At 55.5% G+C, this 23,067-nt stretch overlaps 1 pseudogene; it reads right to left on the reverse strand.

Moving 5' to 3' along the window:
* Nucleotides 1–5,588: 5,588 nt before the first annotated feature.
* Nucleotides 5,589–5,689, reverse strand: LOC118758720 (U6 spliceosomal RNA; annotated as a pseudogene).
* Nucleotides 5,690–23,067: the final 17,378 nt, after the last annotated feature.

Below are 23,067 nucleotides of genomic sequence, written 5' to 3' on the forward strand. Positions count from 1 at the left end.
TATGTGCAGGGTCTGTGCCCTTTGCCCTGGATGGGTATGTTCTTTCATTTCCTCTCCATCCCTCCCTCCCTCTCTTCTTGTTGTGAAGTGTTCACTCACTGACTTACTCAGGCACCATTCATCCACTGTTGATCCACACACCCACTCATTTATTCCTCTGCTGGATGCTTGGGTTCCAGCAAGTAGAAAAGGTTGCAATAATGGGACTGGGATGACTTTTATCTGGAGACATCTGGAAAGACACAGGTGCTTGGATCTTGCCAGTGCTTTGTTTATTCATCCAGCCCTGCTCTGTTTGCATCCCGAAGCCTCCCGGTCGGGAGGTTGTGTCCTCCCGACACAACAGCAGGAACACCTCCTTCCTGCCCTCTGGGAGCCTGCAGCTCTGCCAGGACCCAGGCTGTAAGGGACAGGACGTTCCAGGCCCCGAGAGGAGCCGGGTATAGACCTGCAGGTGAGGCGGAGGCAAGGATGTCCCCGGGGCAGCAGCATTTGGGCTGAAACACAGTGTGTGTGCACTTGTGTATATGTGTATGCGAACATTGTACGTGTGTGTACACATGCTGGAACACAACAGGCACTAAGAAATTGCCTGTGTCCCAAGAAGCCTCAAATGCCAGGCTCAAGAGAAGTGAGAAGCTGTGCTAGAGGGCTGGAGCAGAGGTGCGCATGTGTGATCGGAGGTTAGGAGCTTCTGTCTGACCCCTGTAGAGGTGTGGGTGGAAAGGCTTCCCCTGGAGAAGGGGGCACCTTAGCTGGGCCAGAATGGGGTGGGAGGGCATTTTTAGAATGGGACTTCCTCTGTTTGCAGCAGAGGCAGCAGGGGTGTGGGTGGGGACAGCAGCAGAGCTGTCCAGGAGCCCAAGCTGGGCACAGGCTGGGCACAGGTTCTGCCAGAGGACTGACGAACACGCACCACTAGCAGCTGCTATTCCTGTTCCCCTATTACAATTAGGGAAATGACAAGAGAAGACCTAGGTGCTGCTGGCAGCCTGGGCACAGGGACTGGGGGGAGGGGCCTGTGGTGAGGCCAGCAGCTATGGGCCCTGGCACTTGGGCACGGTGCTGTCTAGGGCCCAGCCTCGCCCTGCTGGCCTTTGGTGTTCTGTACCCAGAGCTGGTAGGAAGCTGCATATCTGGCTTGTCCTGTGCATGCTCTGAGTGCACGCACTTCAAGGGCCTGTCTCCAGGAAGCGGTGGCTTACATCTGTATGCTGGTGGCCGGTACCTACCAGGGTTGTGCTGTCACAGTGGCTCCTGCCTGGCCAGAGGGGAACATGAGGCTCGGAGAGGGGCAGTGCCCTGTCCAGGGTCACACAGCTGCTGGGGCCAGGGCAGGGTAAGAAGGAAACAGGGGCAGAGAACCGTAAAGATGAGTCCCAAAGCACCCCTCCCATCCAGCCCTGGGCTCGTCCAGCCACTCGCAGGGACCTCTCCTCTGTCCGTTCCCACGCCCTCTTGGCCCATGTCTCCTGCCCCACCAGGATCCTGGTGCCCAGAGCCTGGAAATTTCCCTGGGCCTGGGAGAGATAAGGGGCGCCTTGCCCAGGCGCCTGGGCAGCTCCTGCCTGTAACCGCTTTGATCGCAGACCAGATGGTTCCACCAGGCCCTGCTCCTGGAGGAACAGGCCACAGCCACAGGAGCAGGCCCAGGGAGGGGCCCCGCCTGCTATCAGCCACCTGCAGGGGGCACCTCCTGTTGTCACCACAGCAATGCAGACACCCATGCCGGCAAACAGGAAGCTGCTCCTGAAGGATGGTGAGCAGGCAGACGTGGGGAGACCTAGCGTCTTTTATCTTCTGGAGGAAATGGCTGGGGGCAGGTCCTGGCTTGGGCCGCCAACCTCCTGTCTGTCTGCTAAGCATGGGGATGGGGGCACAGCAGGGATGACTCCCAGACTCCCCAAATGCTCAAGTCCTGACAGAGATCAGACTGTGGGAAGAAGTTCCCAGGCAGACTCCTTCCCAGAAGGCATCAGAGCTGGACACTTGCAGGCAGTGGTCCAGACACCCAGTGACTAGATGTCCAGGACCAGGGCCCTGGTTCCCAGAACTTAACAATCCCTCAGAGCCGCTGACCTGCTGAGGGGCTCCTAGGAGCCAAGAGGCTTGGGATTCGTGACTCACCACTGGCTTAGCTCTAAGATGGAGATGCAGCCTCTTCATAGGCTGATATGAATGGGGACAAGAGAATCTATGAATGTGTCCAGGTCAAGAATAACCCAACTCCACTGCCCTCCGGGGCTGAGCCTTGCAGAAAGAGCTGGGTCCAGCAGCCACACCGAGCTGATGAGGCTCCTGCCCTCACAGACACTGGAGAGGAGAAGAGAGGAGAAGGAGGCAAACTCTCTGCCCCATGCCAGGCCCTAAGCTTGCCATGTTGCTCTCCCTTCATTTTTCCAACTCCGGGACAGGCAAACTTTCACTTCACAGACAAGGACACTGAACTGGAGTGCTCCCTTGCCCGAGTTCCCTTGGCATCTTGAGCTTTCAGATGTACCCTGAGGGTGCTGGAAACCCAGGCTGGGGAATCAGCCCAGCTCATGCAGAAGACACTGGGGCACTGGCAGAACTCATCCCCTTGGTGTCCCTGCTGGGCCCAGCAGCCAGGCAGTGGGGTCGCTGAGATCATCTTAGAGCCTGGGCACTGCCCAGGCCTGGCCCTACTGGATGAGGTGAGCCAGAGAGAATGGGACCAGTAATTTGGGTGACTCTGCCCTTGTGCCCCGACTTCCTTCCTCGGTGGAGCTTCTAGAAGGTGCCAGGTGCCTTGCCAGGGAGTGGGGTCCAGGGAGGACAAAGATAAGAGTTGTGCTCATTTAGAGCAGAGTCTCTCTCTCTAAAATGTGCATGTGCATGTCTGTGCTTGCGCATTACTCTGTGTATTGCATGTTTCTGCGTGTGCATGTACTGCCATGTGTGCACTGCGTGTCTCTGTGTGTGGATGTCCACATCTGTGTGCACATAGGTGCATGTGCTGCTAACAGCAGGGCCAGTGACGGAGCACAGGCATGTGGCAGGCAGCACCAGCTCTCTCTTCTCCCTTCTGCTGCTGCTCAGCCACTCCCTCGAGCCCCCCTAGGGCTGGGCCTGCCTGGCAAGGTCTTCCCCTGTCAGACCAGTTGCCTCAGAGCCCCTCCAAGGCCTCTGAATTCGAGCTCTCAGCCATGAGGGCTAAGGGGGCAGGTGACCTGCTCCAAGTCACAAAGGAGTGAGTGATCCGTGTGTATGCCTGCTTCCCAGCCCCTGCCATATGCCTACCCCATGCCAGCCTCTGCAGTGGCCATGGAAGCAATTCCTGTGCTTCCTGACCTCAAAGGCCTCAGCCAGTCATAGAGTCGGATAGCCAGCCAGCCAGCCAGTCAGGGATGGCACAGAGATGAGGACTGATGGAGGTGGAGGCAGGCCCAGTTGGAAGGGTCGCCAGGAAGTGTCAGGAACCTGAAGCTGAGGCCTTGCAAGGTGGAAGAGTTCATCAGCAGAGGAAGTGAGGGGAAAGTACTTGGGGCCCGAGGTGCCACAGGGGCCCAGTGTGGAGGCTTGAGCATGCAGAGTGTTAAGGTACTAAGGCTAGTTAAGGCAGAAGACACACGTGTGCCCATATGCCCACATGAACACACATACACACACAGTGCCACACTTCCCCCCGGGACCACAGCGCATGTTTAAAACTACCCAGCAAGAATTCAGCTCATCAGGTTCTACTGGTGAGCAGGGAGCAGCTAGCTGGAGTGTTGGTGGTGATGGAGGAGGAAGAGCTTGGTGAGATTTCCTGGGAGAAAAGGCGAGGTCCTGCCCCTAAGCCAGGACCCGTGCCCTGTGAGCACTGATCCAGGGGGCAGATTACAAGGGAGGCTGGAGCCAAAGCAGCTTTGAAAGGGAGCTGGAGGAGCTCAACCCTGCTCAGGGAGGTCACCTGGAAAAGCTCTACCCCCTGCCTGGAAAGAGGTGAGGGGCTCCCTGTGGGCATGCGTGAATGCCAGGCATGTGCGTGTTTGGGGGTACATTTGTGAGTGATGCCATCTGTGGTGTGTGTGTGTGTGTAAAGTGCCCTGGTACTGTGTGTACCCCCAGTCCCTGCCTCCCCCAGCCTTTTTTTCCCCAGTCCTTAGCTTTCTTCTGTGGTGTGTTCACCTTCCCTCACTCCACCGAGGTGGACAGAAGGCCAGGGGCTGTCCCTAGGCTCAGGGCAGCAGCAGGAGATGGAAGCACAGCCCAGGGCATTGTGGGTGAGGCAGGCACCGCCCAGACAAACCAAGTGCTAGGGAAAGAGGCTAAACTGCCTGGGAGGAAGGGGCAGGGCTGGGGCAGCAAGCAGGGAGGGCATCTGGCCTCTGGGACATTCAGTTCCTCCTGAGATAGGCCCTGGCCTAAGATAGGCTTCTGTAGCTGCTAGAAGAGGAATCCTGGGCTCAGAGAGACCCACATTTGCCAAAGCCATGGCGAAAAGATGAAGCCGGCACTGGTACTAACTGAGGGCGGTGCCCAGGGCTGCCAGCTGCAGGTGGGTGTGTGGGCATGGATCCCTGAAGGGACCCTCTATGAAGGGGGGTATAAACACTGTGGCTGATACAGGCTGCTGGCACCTCCAGCTCATCCCTCAGCAGGGTTCCTAGGGTTCATCCCCATCCAGTTTCACCCGACAAATGTGGACTTCTGAGAAGCAGATGTGGGAGAGCATCCCATGGGTACACCCAGGCTCTATGTGCATACAGTCCCTCTGGGACAGCCCTAGTCTGGGTAGGGATGCTGGAGCTGGTCCCAGGTGCATAGCCCAGCTCTAAAGTGGCTCCTTGCTCTGTGGCGTGTGTGTGTGTGTGTGTGAGAGAGAGAGAGAGAGAGAGAGAGAGAGAGAGAGAGAAAGAGAGAGCGAGCGAGAGAGAGATCAGGGTGGGAGGGGTAGTGGCAGCCATGTGGCAAAAGCCCAAGTCTGGGGGAGGCCTCCCCTGGCCTCCCTGCTTAGTGGGCCACGTGGGGCTCCCCCAGGAGTCCTTGAACCACATCGGGCTGCTCTGGGAAGGCCTCTGGGGCATGGCGAGCAGGGCGGGAGGCTGCTTCTCCTTTGATCTTCCTCCCTTAGAGGGATGCCCTCCTCCACACCTGAGGCTGCAGAGAGACCCGGTGGGCGCTTCCAGCTGCTGGGCAGCGGGGGTGGCGGCCCTGGGAGCAGGAAGTGTCTTTCTCGCATGCACAGCCTTGCAGCTGGGTCTCCCTGACCGAGTCACCAAGGGGCCCCAGGGCCTGGCTCCCTGTGTCACAAGAGCTGCTTGTCCTGTCTGGGTGAGCCCCAGAGCACATGACCAGTCTCCGGCCTGGGTCTCTGCAGTCAGCTCCCATGTGGTTCTGGCCTGCTCTTCCTGCCTGGGCCACAAGGCAACTGCCTCCCCCTGCTCCACACCCCTAAATTCCACTCCAGGTGCTATATGGACACGCGAAACTCAGATATTTCTTTGAGATTTGTTTTTTGTCATTTTGGGATTGGCTTACTTCACTGAGCATAATGGTCTCCAGTTGGCACCATTTTGCTGCAAATGGTAGAATTTCGTTTTTTAATGGCTGAGCAACATTCCATGGAGTAGATGTACTTTAAAAATGTGGAATGCTTCACTAATTTGTGTGTCATCCTTGCAAGGGGCCTTCTCTGTATCATTTCAACATTCTCTCTGATATAAGGCAACTTGAAAAATATGAAACAAATAGATGTGTACAGGTAAACATGTATACACGTATATTCTCATAGATGAGCTGTAGAATGCAAACCAGCATACCAGGAAGTGAAGATATGTTGCAGTAGGCATCGCTACTCCCGAGTGAAAGGAGGACTCCCAATGAAACTGTTAAATGTACCTTGATAATATGATACTAGGTTTTCTGTCATTGCCTATACCTGTAATGCATGATTCACTTCAATAACAAAATGATGAACTTCTGGCTGTTGCTAAAATAATAGAGGGGAAAGGGATGGGGGTCGGAGGAAGAAGTGGAATGGGGAATCTGTATATCTGTAAAACCGTATCACAGAAAATATAATACAAAAATACGCAAAATATTTTTCTAAGGCAGCATTGCAGAAAGAGAAGGAGAGAGACAGAAAGAGAGGTCTTCCGTCGCTGGCTCACTCCCTAAATGGCGGAACAGCTGGGGATGGGCCAGGCTGACGCCAGGAGCTTGGAACTCTGTGCAGGTGTCCCTTGTGGGTGCAGGAGCCCAGGCACTCAGGCACTTTCTGCTGCTTTCTCGGATGCATGAGGAAGAAGCTGGAAGGAAAATGGAGCAGCCAGGTCTTGAACCAGCGACCATATGGGATTCTGACATTGCAGGTAATGGTTTTACTGTTAAAGCCAACCCCAAGCCTCAACAAATTCAGTCTTTCCTTCAGTTCAGGGGGCAGAAAAGCTCAGCTTTTAGGTAGGGCAGAGGGTTTGCCTAGCAAAGTGGCCACCAGTGGGCAGGTGCACATCAATAGCCAGAGAGAGGCTGGGCTCCTGGCCACAGGCGAGGTTAGCTGTCAAGGCTGGGAAGGCCTCCTGGCAGGTCCTGGCAGGACAGCCAAGCTGCAATGCCAAGGCGTGGCTGAAAGGAAGGCAGGCAGTTCTGGGCAGGGCAAGGGGACCCTCAGGACTTGCTTGGGCCTGTCTGTCTTCAGCAGGAACCCCCAACATGACCAGATGTGGGCAGGGGACCTAAGCGAGGAAGACACATTGTCCATTAGCAGAGTGAGCAAGACCGCCGAGGACGTGGGTCAGGGCAGGCACAGGAGCCTTCCTCGGGGCCCACCCAACAATTTCACCTCCTCCCTCAAGGTTAAATCCGTGGGCCTATGTGAAGGCTGAACACAGTGGGGTACCACAAGGGGAGCTGCCTGCCACAGGCAGTCAGAACTTAGAGCTTACTGATGGGGCAGTGCGGCATAGGGAAGAAAGGCCTCTGCTGCTGTCCCTGGGGCAGGGAACAGAAGCAAGGTAGATGTCAGGCAGGGCTTGGGGCTTTGGGGCAGGGATGGGGTAGGCATGGGAGATGGCCACAGGGGTGTGTAGGGGTGTCCTCTGCATCCACCCTCAGCCTGTGCCCCCTGCCCCCTCTCCTGCTCAATCTCAGGCACCACCAGGGTTAATGTTTCCCCATTTAAATGGGTGGTTCTCCCTGTCCTGGGGTGCAGGGACAAGCCTTCCCACCTGGCTGGCTCCAGGTATTTCAGCTCCCCCTCCTTGTACTCACTCCAGCCCTGCTATCTCCCTGCCCCATGGCTGTTCAGTGTTGATCTGTTCATGTTCCAACCTTCCCCCACCCTACTGGACCATATATTCCTTGGGATGGGGACTCTGGCCTGTTGAGTCCTGCATTGGGTCCTCAGCACTTAGAAGGCACCTGGAGCGTACTGGGTACAATACAATGCCTGGAAGCCAAATGAGGCACCAGTTCAGACACCCAGGCCTCCTAACCTGAGGGCTGCCAGGCTGGATAGCAGGAGACTGCTCAGTGGTTGTGTGGATTGGGACCAGGAAGGGTCCTCCCTGGGTGAGCAAGTGAGCCACCTGCTTTTTGCCCATTGCCTCCCTGAGCATTTCCCCATGTCTGGAGGCCTCTGTCCCAAGAGGAGGGAGCCTCTTCTTCCTGGAATTCCTTTCCACCAGCCCACACCCTCCTTTGTTCCCTGTTCATCTCTCTCCTTGCAAAAGTGGGATGCATCTGGAGAGAGACATTCATCAAAGACTCACGCACCTGCAGTACCCAGCGGGGCCGGAGAGTTGGAGAGCTGTGTGCCATTCACAGCTTCTCAGAGGGGCAGCCGACACCTGCCACCCAGCCCAATGAGTCCACAGCGGCAGAAGGACATGCCAGCCAGGGGGTTGGCTGAGCCATCCATTGGAAAAAAACACGGTTTTATTCTTCATTGAGTCACATGTTATTGGACCCCAAATTATCACTCAGGAGCTCCATCAAATAAAAGTGCCTGTTAATTTCCATTATAGTCACTGGGAAGGAGGCCCCAAGTTACTATTAAGGGATTAAGACGCTCCAGCCTGGTGCTGCAAATTCACAAAATGAGTGCCTAATTATACAGCGCAGTATTCTGTAAACTCACTCATCGCACTCATAAAATGAACAATCCCTGGACCAAGCAGAACTCCTGGCATTGCCACTTGCTCCGTGGTTGTGCCAATGGAGGTCGCTAACACTTCTATCTGCGTGTGCAGAAGCTAGGGCTGGATGTGGCAGACCCCAGGGACTCCTCCGAGGGGTGCCCAAGGGAAGGCAGTCCTTGACCTGCACCTCTTTGGTGGTCAGTGGTGGCCATGACATGTCAGAGCTGGAGAAAAAGTCCAGGGCCAGCGCGAGAGGCCAGGTTAAGAACTAAGTGGCTTTGTGCAAATCGCATCACCTCCCTGAAACTAGGCCTCCTGCTGGGATCCAGAACCTCTGCCTCCCGGCACCCCTGAGAAGCTGCTTATGCACGGACAGGTTCATAGAACACACAGTGGTCAGGACCTCATCTGCCTGTTGACTGAATTAGTGTAGCCTGAGTGAGAAGTGACACTCATCCCTGTGTGGTTTTTGTAGGAGACTACCACAAAACCTTCTTGGTGAAACACTAGGAGGCCTGGAAACAGATCTCCTCCACACCTAGCAGGGGGACCCCAAAAGCTTTGAGATCTAAACCACTGCGTTCCCCCTTCTAAGCCAGCCTGGGAAGGGGGCAGCCACAGCAGGTGCAGGTAAAGGTGCTTTGATGGGGAACAGCTGCCCGGTGACAAGGCTGGGCCACACTGGTTGACTGACCCCATCCCACACCCTCATGCAGTGGGATGAGAGGACTCAAATTTGGACATGTTGCCTCGGAGGCTGAATTTGAAGCCATTGCCAACCTCTGGCCAGGTTCCATTCTCAGTCATTCTTCATTTGTTCATGCCTGCTTCGTTCGCCAACATTGATTCACACACATTCATTCTTGACCCGTTCGCTTATTCACTCATTTTCTCACTCACTAATCCCAATAATGTTTTCACTCATTTTGTTATTTGTTCATTTACTTACTCATTCATCTATTTGTTCACTCACTCCCTCATTCACTAATTCATTTACTCACTCGTTGATTGGTGTTAAATAGAACACGGGTGCATCACATGAGAATGTTCTAAGAAAATCAGCAGGGGTTGAAGTGGCACGTAACAAACAGGGTCTCTACCATGGATGACACACCTGGGGTGTCGGTCTGAGGGAGGACACTGGTAAGACTGAAGCCCCAGGAAGGGAGTGGAGGGTGGGGATTCCACGCTGGAGTGGAGGGCAGGGTAGAGTGGTGGAGAGGAGACCAGGAAGGAACCAGCCAGCTCTGCAGGAGAGTGCCTGGCAGCACACCTGGGGAACCCAGCACTGGCCTTTCCCTGGGTCCTGAGGAGCACAAAGCAGGTACACAGGGATCCCAGGGGATCTGCCAAATGGGGCTCTGCGGGGCCTGTAGAGCAAAAGGCACGGGTGCCAACTCCACACGCTGAAACCAGAACCGTGAAATCCTGTTAGCACAGCTGGAGATGAACTGAGCACAGCCTTAGAATGAGGGGACGGAGGGTTGACCAGGAGGCCACTGCACCTGGGGCAGGGTGAGCACTGGCTGGCTCGCGGGCTCCCGGGCCAAGGTGCCATCAGGAAAATGAAGGGAGAAATCCTGCCTCAAACCCACAATGAAAATATTTCCTAAGAACCTCCCTGCCGCTTTGTCAAGGAAAGGAGACGCATGGACTTTCTACTTGTAACCTGGCCAAGAATAATTTGTGGCAGGAAAGTTTGAGCATTTGTCAAAATAAAATAAAAATGTGGAAAAAAAAAAAAAAGGAGAGCACTTGAGTGTACATTTGTGTGAAACTAAACAGGGAAAGTTATTTAGGTGGTAAAATGTCTCTGGGTTTCCCTCCTGCCCCCCCTCCGCCCCCCCACCCTACACCGGGCCCCCTCCCCAAGTGTTGAAATGGAGATTGTTCCAGTATTTGTTTTGTTAATCTCCCGCCAGGGCCAGGGGTTGCGGGCTGGCTTTCCTCTGGTTCACGTGGGCCTGGGCTGTCAGTCCCCAGCCAAGACCCAGTGCACCTGTTCCCTGCCTGTCTGGCAACTGGGGGTTTGTTCTCTAAGAGAGACCACCAGCTCTGTGAGAATTTATCTCTTCCAAAAGTCCCTGCAGCCCTGGGTGGGACCAAGGCTTCCTGGGAGTGCCAGACCTGTTGGTGGCGCTGGGAGAGGCCCCACAGCAACGATTTAAGAGAACCCGGTGTCACTGAGTCCTGATTCAGTCACTTGGCCTCTCTCTGTACGAAATGGGGATAAGAACAGCAGCTGCTCATGGCACTGCTGGGGGATGAAAGGGGCTCCCCAGGGGTGAGAGTAGACCACTGCTTGGCACACAATAACTGCTTATTAGAGTGGCCAGTGTGCTTGTTTGCTGCTCACAGGCCTGAAGCTGCAGCACAGGCTTCAAGGGTATGGCACTTTGCTTATCTGTGACTCAGTTTCCCACTCTGTAAAATGGGCATTTTGGCTCTTTCCACCTTCTGGTGCTATTTATGAGTGAGTTAAATAGCTCCCTGGGGCAGCGTGGAGCACAGGGTAGGAGGTGTGGAGGTGATACCGCATGTTCACTCTACATCCCTGTTCAGTTCTGTAATCAATTCAATAAAGAGAAAGAAGCAGGCGCCTGCTGTCCACCAGGCCCCAGGGTAGACACTCCTGGTGTGTTCCTAACACTTCCCTCCACTGGTCTTCTTGGACCCAATTTTCAGAGGAAGAAACAGGCCTTAGCAGACGAATGGCACTGCTGGGAGTTGAGCCCAGGCCAGGGCCATTGCTTAAGGCTAAGGGGACTTGGCTTTGTTTAAGGATGAGCAAGAAGACGGTGATGACAAGGAGATTTATGGCAACAAGGATGATGATGGCATTTTGCATCCTGGGTGGCAGGCGCAGGGTGAAACACTGTCCATCCGACCATGCTGAACTTGCCCCACACCCCTCATGCCTGATGGACAGACAAGGAGACTCCGGCAGGTGGGGGCAGCAGTGGGCATGGAGTCCATCTCTTGGGCAGAGTCTTCCCTGGCCACTGTATACTGGGTTTTTCTTACCCTCACCCCTTTCCCTGGATGGCCCAGTCCATGAGACCCCCCAAAAAAACATACTCAAAGCCCAGCCCATTTCATCTGCAGATGGAGAAACTGAGTCCCAGATAGATGCCCAGGTGAGCAAAGCCGGAGATCCCTGGAGGCTAGGTGGAGGGAGCTGGCACAAGGCGGAGCCCGGCTGCTGCTTTGGCAGAAGTTGAGTGCAGGGAGTGCAAGAAGAGAAAGAGACATCTGTACACCCCCAGCAGCACTTCACAGCCCAAGCACCCTCACCTTCTTGCTGCTCTCCGCCCCCTTCCCCTGCATGGCCCCTCCCAGCCCTCCTGGCCCAGGAGCTGGGCCCTGCTGCCACCAGTGAAGGACCCTGGCGTGAGGAAGTGCAGGTTCGGGCTGCAGGGAGAGCAGTAGAGCTGCTGTGTTTTTTTATCCCTGCCCCAGCAGATAACTGGTCCGACTGCATTTTTCTCAGGCTTCCCGGGGCCCTTGCAGAATCAGCTTCAGACTGTGCTAAGGACAGGAATCAGAAAAGGCAGCTCAGCTCAGCTCCTCCTGGTTTATGGGATACTCTGGACAGGAACCCCCCATCCCTGTTCCCGCCTTGACGTCTGTCTCCCCCATACACATACATGGGGGGCCGGCTAGGTAACCCTAAGGATCCCCCACAGGGAGGAGGACAGGCTGGGACGGATCGTCACAGTGCCCCGGGTGCTTGTGGCAGCGGGATCAGTTCCAAGAGCTGTGGGGCCCCGTGCTGTGGGGCCAGCGTCCTCCTCCCTGACACGCTCTGGGAAGGGACACTCGGTCTGTCCTCAGTGGTGTCAGTCAGGGATGAGCAGCGTCCAGTCAACAGGGCCATAGGCGAGGGGTCCTGGGGAAGGGGGCTGGGGGAGGTGAGAGCCTCTTTCAGGCCATCAGAACTGGGGAGGCACAGGTGGCCACCAGCAGGGATTGGAGCCAAGTATGCACATCGCCACCTAGGCCTGGAGCCGCGCGGCGCAGCCCAACTGGGCTGCACCCCATGCAGAGTACCCCTGATGGGCAGGGACCTGGGAGCAAAGTGCCACCCCATAGGACCCCCAAGTTCACAGCATGCACAGTGGCCAACTTTGGAATGTGTCTGTTTGTTCTGTCCAGGTCTCCCATGTGGGTGGCAGGGCCTCAAACACTTGGATCATTTACATGGCTTTTCCTGAGCCATTAGTAGGAGCTAGATCAGAACTAAAACAGCTGAGACATGAACAGGTGTCGCAGGTGGCAGCTTAACCTGCTACACTACAGTGCTAGTCTTGGCCCAATCACTTTGTACCTGTGTGAGCTGGACTATCAAATTGGTCTCTCTTAGCCTCAGTCTCCTCATCTGTTAAATGGGGGTGAATGGTACCTGCTTCCAGGGTAGCTGAGAGTATTGCATCTGTTATCATACGAGGAGGGCTCAGGGTCATGAGCGCACTTTGAATGGGTCTGTAGTACTGACCAGGGTCACCCCATTGATCCCGCTGCTCTATCTCTGTCCCTCTGAGGCACCCATGGGGTCTTGTCCAAGCCTCTGGGAATGGGAAGAACCTCCTGGGGAAATGTGGTGGGCAGGACAAGAGAGTAAGGATAGTGTCTCTCAGCTCTTCCACCTGCTGGAGCCATATGATGGCCAGGCAAGCCCTCAGTTCTACGCCAGGATGGTGCCAAGTCCTGTCCAGGCACATTTTATCTGTATTTGAAAGCCACCACCTGCTTCCTCCCAGGGGGCACGTTAGCAGGAAGCCAGCATCAACAGCAGAGCTGGGACTAGAACCCAGGTACCCTGATATGAGGTGCAATTATCTCAAGTGACGTCTTCAGTGCTGTGCCAAGCCCCCACGCCCTTTCCATGCCTCATTGTCTCATAGCAGCCTCATGACTCCCCTGGGAGGTGATCCCTCCTGCAGACAAGGACACTCCCATATCCAGAACCGGTGAGTCACAGGTTCTCTATTCAGCCTGACCCAAGGGCGCACAGGAGAAATGTCTTCCAGCTTGCATCAGGGGAACCCTGGCTGAGCACTCCACTCTCCAAGGAGGCACAGGTTTTCTATAATTGGGCTGGAATCAGAGTGGACCCAGGGCCCGTGCCTTGCAGCGGCTGCTGTAGCCTTTCTCAGGAGGCAGCTGCAATTTTGACCACCCTGTGCGCCAACACAAATGCAGCTGCACTACTTCAGGATGAAGAGACAGAGGGAGACAGGGAGAGTCTGGGAGGAGGGTCATTCCACCTGCAGGAGCACTCTGCCCACTGGTCCCCAATCGGCAGTGTTAGGGTCACGCCCAGGAGCTTCAGCAGCCCAAGGAACGGAAGGGAGGTCAGAGCAGCTACGGTCATGAGCAAGGGGAGGAGCTGGAGGAGAGGAAGGGCTGTTGCTTCCTCCCCAGAATGCCACAGGACCGGGAGACATGTGACTGGCATTCCTGGGAGGGGTGATAAGCAGCCTGTCATGCGTAGGAGTGCCGCTCAGTGCCACTCCCACCTCACACCCATGAGAGTGGCTGGCATCAAACACACCAACAAACCAACACCAAGAAAACAATAGAAGTGATAGCAGGAGGTCAAGGCCACGTGGGTACAGGTGTTCGTAGAACCGGACAGGGGAAACCACTGAAAGGTCCAAGGAAATGGTGGGGTGGGTGCAGCAGGGAGCAGAAAGTGGTCCACGCAACAGAACAGGAGCAGAAGAGGACAGGAACCCTGGCTCCTGCTACAGCAAAAATGGGCCTTGAGAAGACCACGTCAAGTGCCAGGGGCCAGTGATGGACAGACAGGATGGTCCCTGGAGGAAATCAGACAGTGGACTGCTGTGGGTGGGAGCCAGCGTGAGCACTGAAGGACTCAGCACCGGACTGTTGGGACCCGAGGAAGGACTGAGCAAAGAGTCACTAGCACCAGCAGGCAGGAGCAGTCACGTGAAGGCTCATCTTGCCCATAACTCACCCTCCCGCCTGCAGACCAGACACAGCTGGGCCTTTCCCAAGTTCCTCTGTGCGGTGATCAGCGGGGCGCACCCAGGGGTTCCCAGCCTCCCCAGGTGCCTGGGCAGGGGTCACTGGGAAGCATCCCAAAGCCTGGCCCATTCAATGGTCTTAGCCCGCCCAAGGAGCTGCCGGGGGGGGCGTGTTTCTCCTCCATGCTCCAATGGGGAAACCGAGTCTCAGGAGAGCATGTGCCTCTCCAGGCAACATGCACAGCGGCCTGGACAGTGAGTCCAGGCTGGACTCTGCATACTAGAGCAGGAGTTCAAAGGCAGAGCAAAGTGGAGGTGCCTGGCTGAGGTTGGAGACGCTGTGTGGGCCAGGGACGAGGCAGGCCAGCCCGGGAGCGACTGCAGGGCCGAAGAGGTCTCCTCTTTGTTTCCAAGTATGGGGCAGAGCCGTCAGGGTCCCATCCCAGGTTTGTAGCCTCTTCCCTCCGGAAGAGCCATAAGCTTGGATACGGCCACCTGCTGCAACATGCAAACCTCTGACTTTTTCCCACAGCCAGAGCTGGGGCAGCTCAGGCTGGGATGCTCCTCAAAACACCCCTGTATGTCGGGGTGTGCAGCTGTGGGAGGCAGAGGTGCTCCCGGGCTCGTCCAGGAATGTGTCTGGCTGCAGATTGTTGGCGTCACAGCTGCAAAGCAGTGTGTCCGGGGCCAGGCGGAATGGAGCATCCTCCATCCTCCTCTCGCCTTCAGCAGGGGCTTCCACCCTCCCATGGGGCCCAGCCCGGCCAAGGGGAATGTTATCTCCCCCACAAAGGGCACCCTCCCTCTGTCTCCGGCCTTCATTTCTGTGGGGAGCGGCCTCCAGTCAAAGACCTCTGCCCAGGCATGCAGTATCAGAGGCCCTACAGATACAGTCCCTTCAATGGGCAACCTCCTTGCCCCAGTCCCAATCCCAACCTTGGGTTGGTGCTTTGGGTGCAGTGTATCCAGGGGTGAAGCCAGGGCCCAGTCCTCCAGTCTCAGTGGATTGAGGGCGGTGGGCTTGGGGGCCAAGTGAGGACTCCCAGGATAATTTCTGGGAATTTGCCACTACACCAGAGAAAGATGTGGCTGTGCTGCTAGAACGGAAGCCAAAGCTGCTGTGGCACAGGGAGAGAGCCTGCTTGCAGATGAATGCAAAACGGCAGAAAGCAGAGGGCAGGACTGGAGAACAACAGTTTCCCAAAAAACAGCAGTGAGCACCTGAATCCAGCTGTGCTTGAAGCTAAAGATCCATGAACGTTACAGAAGCTAATGATTTTCCCTTCCTGCTTAGGATGGTGGTTTGGGTCCAGTTTCTGTTCCTTGCAATGGAAATGGATTTCCACCCTGGTTCTTGTTTATGCTACACAGCCTCTGTCCCCCTCCCCTGCCCACGGTGGAGCTGGGGCACCCTGGCTATGCCCCTTGGCAGGGCCTTCCTGAGTCTGCCGTTTTCACAGTTATGTCTGTACACCTGGTCTCACCCCTGTCTTATCCTTTCTTCTGTGCCCAGAAACTATAGAAGGAAGGTGGTCGCCGACACAGAGGGGTCAGGAATGGGCAGGAGGAAGGGAGAGAAGGGAAGGGAGGGGAGGAGAGGAGATTTACTCTGTAGGGAGAGTGGGCGATGGGGTGTGGTCAGAGACAAGGTTAGCCAGGAGATGCCACTCCATCTGACTCGCTGACACTTGCTGTGTGACCCAAGCAGGTCCCGCCCCTTGGGCTTCAGCTGGTCTCACTGTCTGGATGGGGGGATCATGTGGCCTCACTCAGGCACCTTCCTGGCTCTGACATGCTGAGGGATGGCCCCCAGCCCTTCTGCCGGGGCCAGTGGGGGGCAGGGGTGGAGGTGAGGCTGCGCTGGGCCTCCTGGCTCCCGGCCACGCCGCCTGCAGCCTTCAGATCCTGAGTCATCTTCTAGTCAGCGGGTGACCGCTCTGTATCCCTGTCTCCCCGCCAGCCCCATGACCCCTGGCGGTGCCCAGGACCAGGCCGTCCCAGGCGCGCAGCAAGTGGAAATCACAACACTGACCCAGCACACAGGAAGTGGGGAGGACAGGGCTGCGGGGAGGCCGTCTCAGGGAGACAGCTAGCTGAGGGATGAGCACAGAGCCGAGTTCTCTCTCATGGGTTACCACATCACTGCCTATCACCCACCAGGGCTGTCCTTGCTGACTCTGGGAGCCCCCCGCCCAGAACCTCCCTCTTCCGTAGCCACTCCCCCTGCTCAGCCCCAGGAGGGGAACTGCTGGCTTCCTTTGAGGCCATAGGACCCCTGGGTCCTGCCTCCTGTCAGCAACACACAGCAGCTCCCCCGTGCCCCCACAACACCCCATCCCTTGCCCTGTCTTCCTAGCCTCTGCAGAGCCCGAATGGAGGCTGTACCCCCATACCACGCTCCTGTCCTCACTCAACAGATTGGGAAACTGAGGTTCCAAAGATTTCTGTGGCACTCGTTGTAAGGCCAAGATTGGGGACTGGCACTGTAGCATAGTGGGTTAAGCTGCCGTCTACGATGCCAGCATCCCATATGAATGCCACTTCATATTCCAGCTGCTGCACTTCTCTTCCAGTTCACTGCTAAAGGTCTGGAAAAGCAGCAGAGGATGGCCAAGTGCCTGGTTCCCTGACACTCACGTGGGACACAAGGGCGGAGTTCCTTGCTCCTGGCTTGGACCTGCCCCCTTCCCCACTCCCAGCTGTTGTAGCCATTTCAGGAGTGAACCTGTCAGCAAAAGATTTCTCTCTTTGTGTCCCCCTCTGCCTGTGTGTAACTCTGTGCTCTACTCCTCATGGTCTCACTTCTTCCCCTCTGAGGGCCTCAGCAGTGAACCTGACTCAGATCTGAGCTGAGCCTGGTCTGATCCCCAAAGCATTGCTTCAGTGGCCCTGCCATGCTAGGGAGTAGCAGGTGCCTGGCCTTGACCGTCCACTCCAAGGCTGCCCTGGCAGGCCCAGGATCTCGGGCAATGGCCACGTGTACACAGATGCCTGTGTTTACAGAGGGGTCCCTGGAGAACACCTGGCCCTCTCTCCAGAGTGTATGTCTGAGTCGGTCTCAACTGTTGGGGTTAGACCCTGGGGTTTGGAAGTGGCCACAGCTAAAACTGGACCAGGAAGTGCTGCTGGTGGCCAGGAGCCTCTGGGGGAAGTAAAGCTTCTGGCCTTGGAGTTAGGCCTTGGAGCCCCCTCCCTGCCCTCCAGGGTCTCCCATTCCAGAAAGTGAATGCAGAGTCTGGGCTCCTGTACCCAGCGCCTCCTAGCTGCGTGGAGTGGGACAGGCTTGCCTGCACTCTCACAGGTGCCACCAACACCTGCTGATGGCTTAACCTAGGGCAACTGGTAAAGGTGCTTTCTTTCTCCTAAATCCAAAGCTTCGCTTTATTTATTTAGGAGCACGAGAGTTTTCAACCTGTTGGATTACGTCCTGGATGACTGTAACAACTGGGCTGGGCCAGGGCAAAGCCGGGGGACTAGGAACTGAATCCAGTTCTCCCAGGTGAATGACAAGGACCAAGTCCTTGGGCCACATCCACTTCCTCCTGGAGTGTGCATTAGCAGGAAGCTAGAATCTGGAGTGGATCTGGGATTTGAAAACAGATGTTGTGATACAGGATTTATCCATCATGAGGCTCAAAGCTGGGACACACAATGCAGGACTTCATCCATCTTACCTTCCCTTGCCCCTTCCGCAACCAGTTCCAAATGACCTAGCGGAGCAGGCAAGAAGCAACTCTCCATACTGGATTTTCACATTTCCTTAGTACTAGGGTGGAAACTGACTTTTGGAGCACAGAGAAGGTGCATCACGAATCCTATCGATTAGTGATGTCTGCTGTAGACACAGCAAAGGAAGTACCGGGCTGCATGCTTTGAATTCTTTTGCTTCATTCATGCAGTGGAGAGTACCATAGGACATGCAATCCTGCTTTTTCTTTGGCTACAGGCACCCTCATAACCTGTGTTTAAGTTTGGCATGAATCAGCAACAATAATTCATCACACATGATTATGGGTGCCTTGTGTCTCTATACTTTTACCGAAACTCTGCAGGAGATGTGATCATGGACAGAGGCAGGAGCTGAGGCTCAGGGTTGGGACCACGGCTAGTCCATAAGGCACCTTTATGTTTCTTACATCTCGGTGGGCAGAGCCCAGGACAGATATTTTAGCTCCATCCACCTCATCACCCCAGGTGCCCTTGTTCAGTGTACAACCTGAGCAACTGTTCATAGCAGCTCCATTCAGTGTCTTGCCAAACCTCACAGTTATAGCTGCCCTTCCAAATTCAGTTCTCATTTTACTGCCTGCAGCACGCAGACTACCTTGTGGGTCTCAGACACCCCTATTCAGGCCACAGGATAGATGCATGTGGTCTGAGACCAAAAGAGGGGACAGAGGGACCCACAACCTTAACAACTCAGTCTGTGTTTGTGCCACAAACCTGCAAGGCACAGCTGGTGCCTGCCCTGGCTGCCGGTTCCGGCGGGGATCCTGCAGTATGAATACCAGCAGTGAGGCCCTCTAGGAGGAGGTGTGGCCTCTCCCCAGGCCTCTGGCCCTTGGCCTCCACCCTCTGCCGGCCGCTGGAAGCCTGGGGGTGAGGCCTGCCCTTGGCACTTGGCACTGCACATTCCTTCCCGCTCGCTCGTTTTCCGCCCTGGGGATTAGCACGGGGCTGGGCCTCTGCACGCTGCTGTCGCGGGCCCCGTGTGGGACGCTTGGAAAACATGTCTCTGAAAGCAGAGAAAGTGTGAGCCGTCAAGAAGGCGGGTGTGGAAGGAGAGAGGCCCTCCGAGGAGGGGAAATTTACAGTGTTCATTAGTCCCGCTCTGAGGACACCACAAGACCTGCGCGAGTGCCTTCCAGAGGTGAGAACCCGGTGTGTCGGCGCCCCTGGCCACAGCCCATAACACTCGCTCCCAGGCCCAGGATGGAGCTGCCCATCCTGAGGCCGCCAGGATCTGCTCTGTTCCCTGGGCCATGGCCCTGGAGCTGGGGCCCAGGGAACTCACTGGAAGCTGCTCAGCAGTGAGTCGCCAGCCTCCTGTGGGCCTCGCCAGTCCTGTACCCTTCCCAGGAGTCCTGGCCACACTTTACCAATGAAAGGGACTTGGCAAAGAACAACGTCGAATGTCACAGAGGTTAGGGGTCATGTGGTCTGGGTTCTGTTGACAATACCTGCTGACGTGTGATGTTGGTCAAGCCAATGGCTCTCCTTGACCCTCAATTTCCTCATCTATAAAATGGGAGCAGACACTGGCACGGTGATGTCATGGGATAAATGCCTCCAATACCGGCATCCCATATGGGCACTGTCAATTTGAGACCAGCTGGTGCGCTTCTGTTCCGGCTCCCAACTAAATGTGTGGGAAAAGCATCAGAAGATGGCCCAAGTCGTTGGGCTCCTGCCATCCTCATGGGAGACGGGGATGAAGCTGCTGACTTCAACCTGACCCAGCCCAAGCTCTTGTGGCCATTTGGGGAATGGACCAATGATGAAAGTTCTCTCTGTCTCCCTTTATCTCTGTAACTCTAGCTTTCAAATAGATAAATGAACAAATCTGTTTTAAAATGGAGATTGTCACTATGAAGCCATGGGGAGGACTCAGCCAGACATTGCAAGGGAAGAACTGAGTGGGGTGTGGGGATGCCCGGATGTGCAGTAAGCACTGATGGCAGTATGGCTTCCACAATCAACATTATTCGGCTTGAGCCCTTGGGACAGTGACCTTGTGCTTGGCATATCACTGTGGTGCTGACAGTGGGGGTAGGACCGCTCAGAGCTGTCCACCCTCTGCAGGAATAGAGGAGCCACAGCCATCCCTCCCAGCCCTCACGCAGCACACAGCACCCCGCCCCCCGCCCCACCACTGCCTAGTCGTGTGCCTTCTTGCTTTGTTGAGTCTCAGTCTTGATGGTAAATTGATGGCAAAGGAGCTGCCTGGTACTCAGGCTGGTGCTAATGTGCTAGTCAGCCTCCCTCTGTGCCATGTGCTCATTCATTCATGCTCTAGATGCTTATCCTGGGAGTGCCACTCCGGAGACCAGGCAATGGGCTGGGGCTCGGTGCAACACTCACACAGCACAGTCCCTGCCTCCCTTGCTCCCAGTCTTCCAGAGCTTTCCTGGGACCTGCCTCTCCTGAGCTCACGTTCCCTGCTTCTGGTGGTTCAGACAGTCCCTAACCTCCTTCTAGATTATTCCTTCCTTCTTGTGTCAGAGTTGTCTTGGCTGCTTGCAAGAAGCCACTTCTGGCCAGCTGCAGGCTGTGGGAGGCTTGAGCCTCATATTTCTGTCTTTTAAGTGTCACCCTCCTTTTGGTACATAGAGTGACCTCAGCGTTCAAGCTCTGGGGACCTGCGGGCTGACCTGGGCAGGACCAAGAAAGTCACAGGGCTGGTCTGAGGAGCACAATGGAAGCCCCAGTTCCACAGCTTTGAGGTGTCCTAAAATTACCCAATTCCAGTGGTTTTCAAAACAGGTCCTCCCAGGGTCTCTCTGGCCTCGGGGGTTGTCGGGGTTTGTGAGGGCCCTCCTGTCCCTGCATCCAGGCCACTTCCAACCACAGTTACCTTGTTTTGTTTAGTGCCAGATTTAAGAATCATGGATCAGGCCTGGCATGATGGCTCACTGGTTAATCCTTGCCTTGCAAGTGCCAGAATTCCATGTAGTGTCCCAGCTGTTCCACTTCCCATCCAATTCCCTGCTTACGGCCTGAGAAAGCAGTTGAGGACGGCCCAAAGCCTTGGGACCCTGCACCCGTGTGGGGGACCTGGAGAAAGTTTCTGGCTTCAGATACTCTCATTGTGGTCACTGCAGCCACTTGGGGAGTGAACCAGCAGATAGAAGATCTTTCTCTCTGTCTCTCCTTCTCTCTGCAAACCTGTCTTTCCAATCAAAATAAAAGAAGCAGCAGCATGGGCCGGGAGTCATAGGGCCTGGCCTTAAATCTCACCTCTACCACCTGTGAGCTGTGGGACCCTCAAGTCCCTTACCCTATTGCGACTAGCATCATCCCCCATAGGACAGGAATGATGCCACCTCAGATGTCACTGAGAGGACTCAAGTGCTGTATTTGCCAATTTCAAAGAGCTCATGGAAAACACCAATTGTTTACAAAGCTCTGTGTGGATTTTTGTTTTTGCACCAAGATAAGCATCTTTGTATTTCCCTTTCCCATTAATTTTTCAAAAGTCCCCTGGCAGGTTACAGCAGGCGTGGAGAAGCACCAGTTGGGGATGCCTCTACTACACAGAGCAGCCCTGCCACTATCTCTTTCCATAGCAGGTTTCAGTGGAATTTTCCATAGGAGAAAACACTCCTTCCTGTTGCTTAAGATATTGCCGGAGAAGTCTTCCTCCCAGTGCTCGCTCTTGCAGGGTCCCCTCCCTCACTGGGCTCTGTTTCATTTTCCAGTACAGTTGTGAGACTGCCCAGCTCGGAACCCTCACTCTGGGCTTGTGCGAGGGGTTGCTCCTTGTGGACATGCCCACCCTGCACTGGCTCAGGGCATCTGGCAGTGAGGCCGGGAGCTGCTGCCCCTGCTCCAGCATTGAGCTCCAGCACAGAAGCGGACTGTGGCCCCTGGGCATGGGGGTCTTGCAAACAAAGGCTTAACGGACCTGGCCAGTCCTTGACTCTGCGCACTGCTGCCTCCATGTGTGTCACTGACTCTTTTTCCCAAACTTTGGGTAGAAAGAATCTGCTGCAGGCTTCTTCCGGGAGATGCATCTACCCAGCTGGTCTGGGAGAGAGAGGTTTGGACCCTGGCTCCCAGGAGATGGAGAACAATTCAGCTGCTGGTCTGCTCAATCTTTCTCCTTTTCCTATCTGCAGTCAAAAATTGTGACCAGCATTGTGGCACCGCAGTTAGAATTTGGAATGCGGGTCTGAGTCCTGTCTATACTGCTTTTATTTTTTTTCTTTAAGATTTATTTTATTGTTATTGGAAAGCCAGAGTTACAGAGAGGAGAGACAGAGAGATCCTCCATGCACTGGTTCACTCTCAGGATGGCCACCAAGGCCAGAGCTGGAGCAGCCGAAGCTGGAAGCCAGGAGCTCCTTCCAGGTCTCCCACATAGGTGCAGGGGTCCAAGGACGTGAGCTGTCCTCTGCTGCTTTCCAAGGTCATAAATAGGGAACTGGATCAGGAGTACAGCAGCCGAGATGTGAACTGGCACCCGTGTGGGATGCCAGCACCGCAGGTAGAAGCTCAGTAGGCCATGGTGTCTGTTCTCTGTGCTGTTTCCGTTCAGCTTCCTGCTAATGCACCTGGGAGGCAGAGACAGTGGCCCAAGTGCTTGGGTTCCTGGCACCCATCAGGGAGGTCTGAATGGATCTCCCGGCTCCTGCCTTTGGCCTGATCCAGCTCCAGCTGTTTCAGGCATTTGGGGAGTGAACTAACAGATGGAAGAGATTCTCTCTTTCTCTCACTCTACCTTTCAAGTCAATTAATTTTCATGAAAGCTGAACAAACCTAGGGACTTCCTAGGAGTGGATGAGAACAGCTCCTGCCCTTGACTGTCAGGGATGCTCCGTGGTTTTAACCTAACCCAAACTTTTGGGTTATCAAGAGGCCACAGACGAGTTTGTTTCATGACACGAGTGGAAAGCTGGGGCTGTCTGAGGTCTTGACCTTGGGCTTAGCACTTGCCTCTGGTTTGGCTTCTATTTCTTCTCTCTGAAACTAAACTAAGGAGAACCAGAGATGAGCCCTTACCTGGAGCCGGGGATGCCAAGGGGCAGGCAGGAGCCCAGGACCCTGGTCTCAGGGCCTCAGATGGGGAGGACGTGCTGATGTGCAAACATAACCCAGCTTAGGACAGGATGTGGCGTGGACAGTGCGGACAGGGAGCAGAAAGTCCAGCATCTGTAGCCACCACCAGCCCGCCAAGAGGAAACACGGAGAAGCTGGGGGCACCCTGAAAGAAAAGCTGGGGGCACCCTGAAAAAGGCGTATCATTCGTGCTGAGGAGCCCAGAGGGCAGC

The sequence above is a fragment of the Ochotona princeps genome, chromosome 2, assembly GCF_030435755.1.
Source record: "Ochotona princeps isolate mOchPri1 chromosome 2, mOchPri1.hap1, whole genome shotgun sequence".
NCBI lineage: Eukaryota > Metazoa > Chordata > Mammalia > Lagomorpha > Ochotonidae > Ochotona > Ochotona princeps.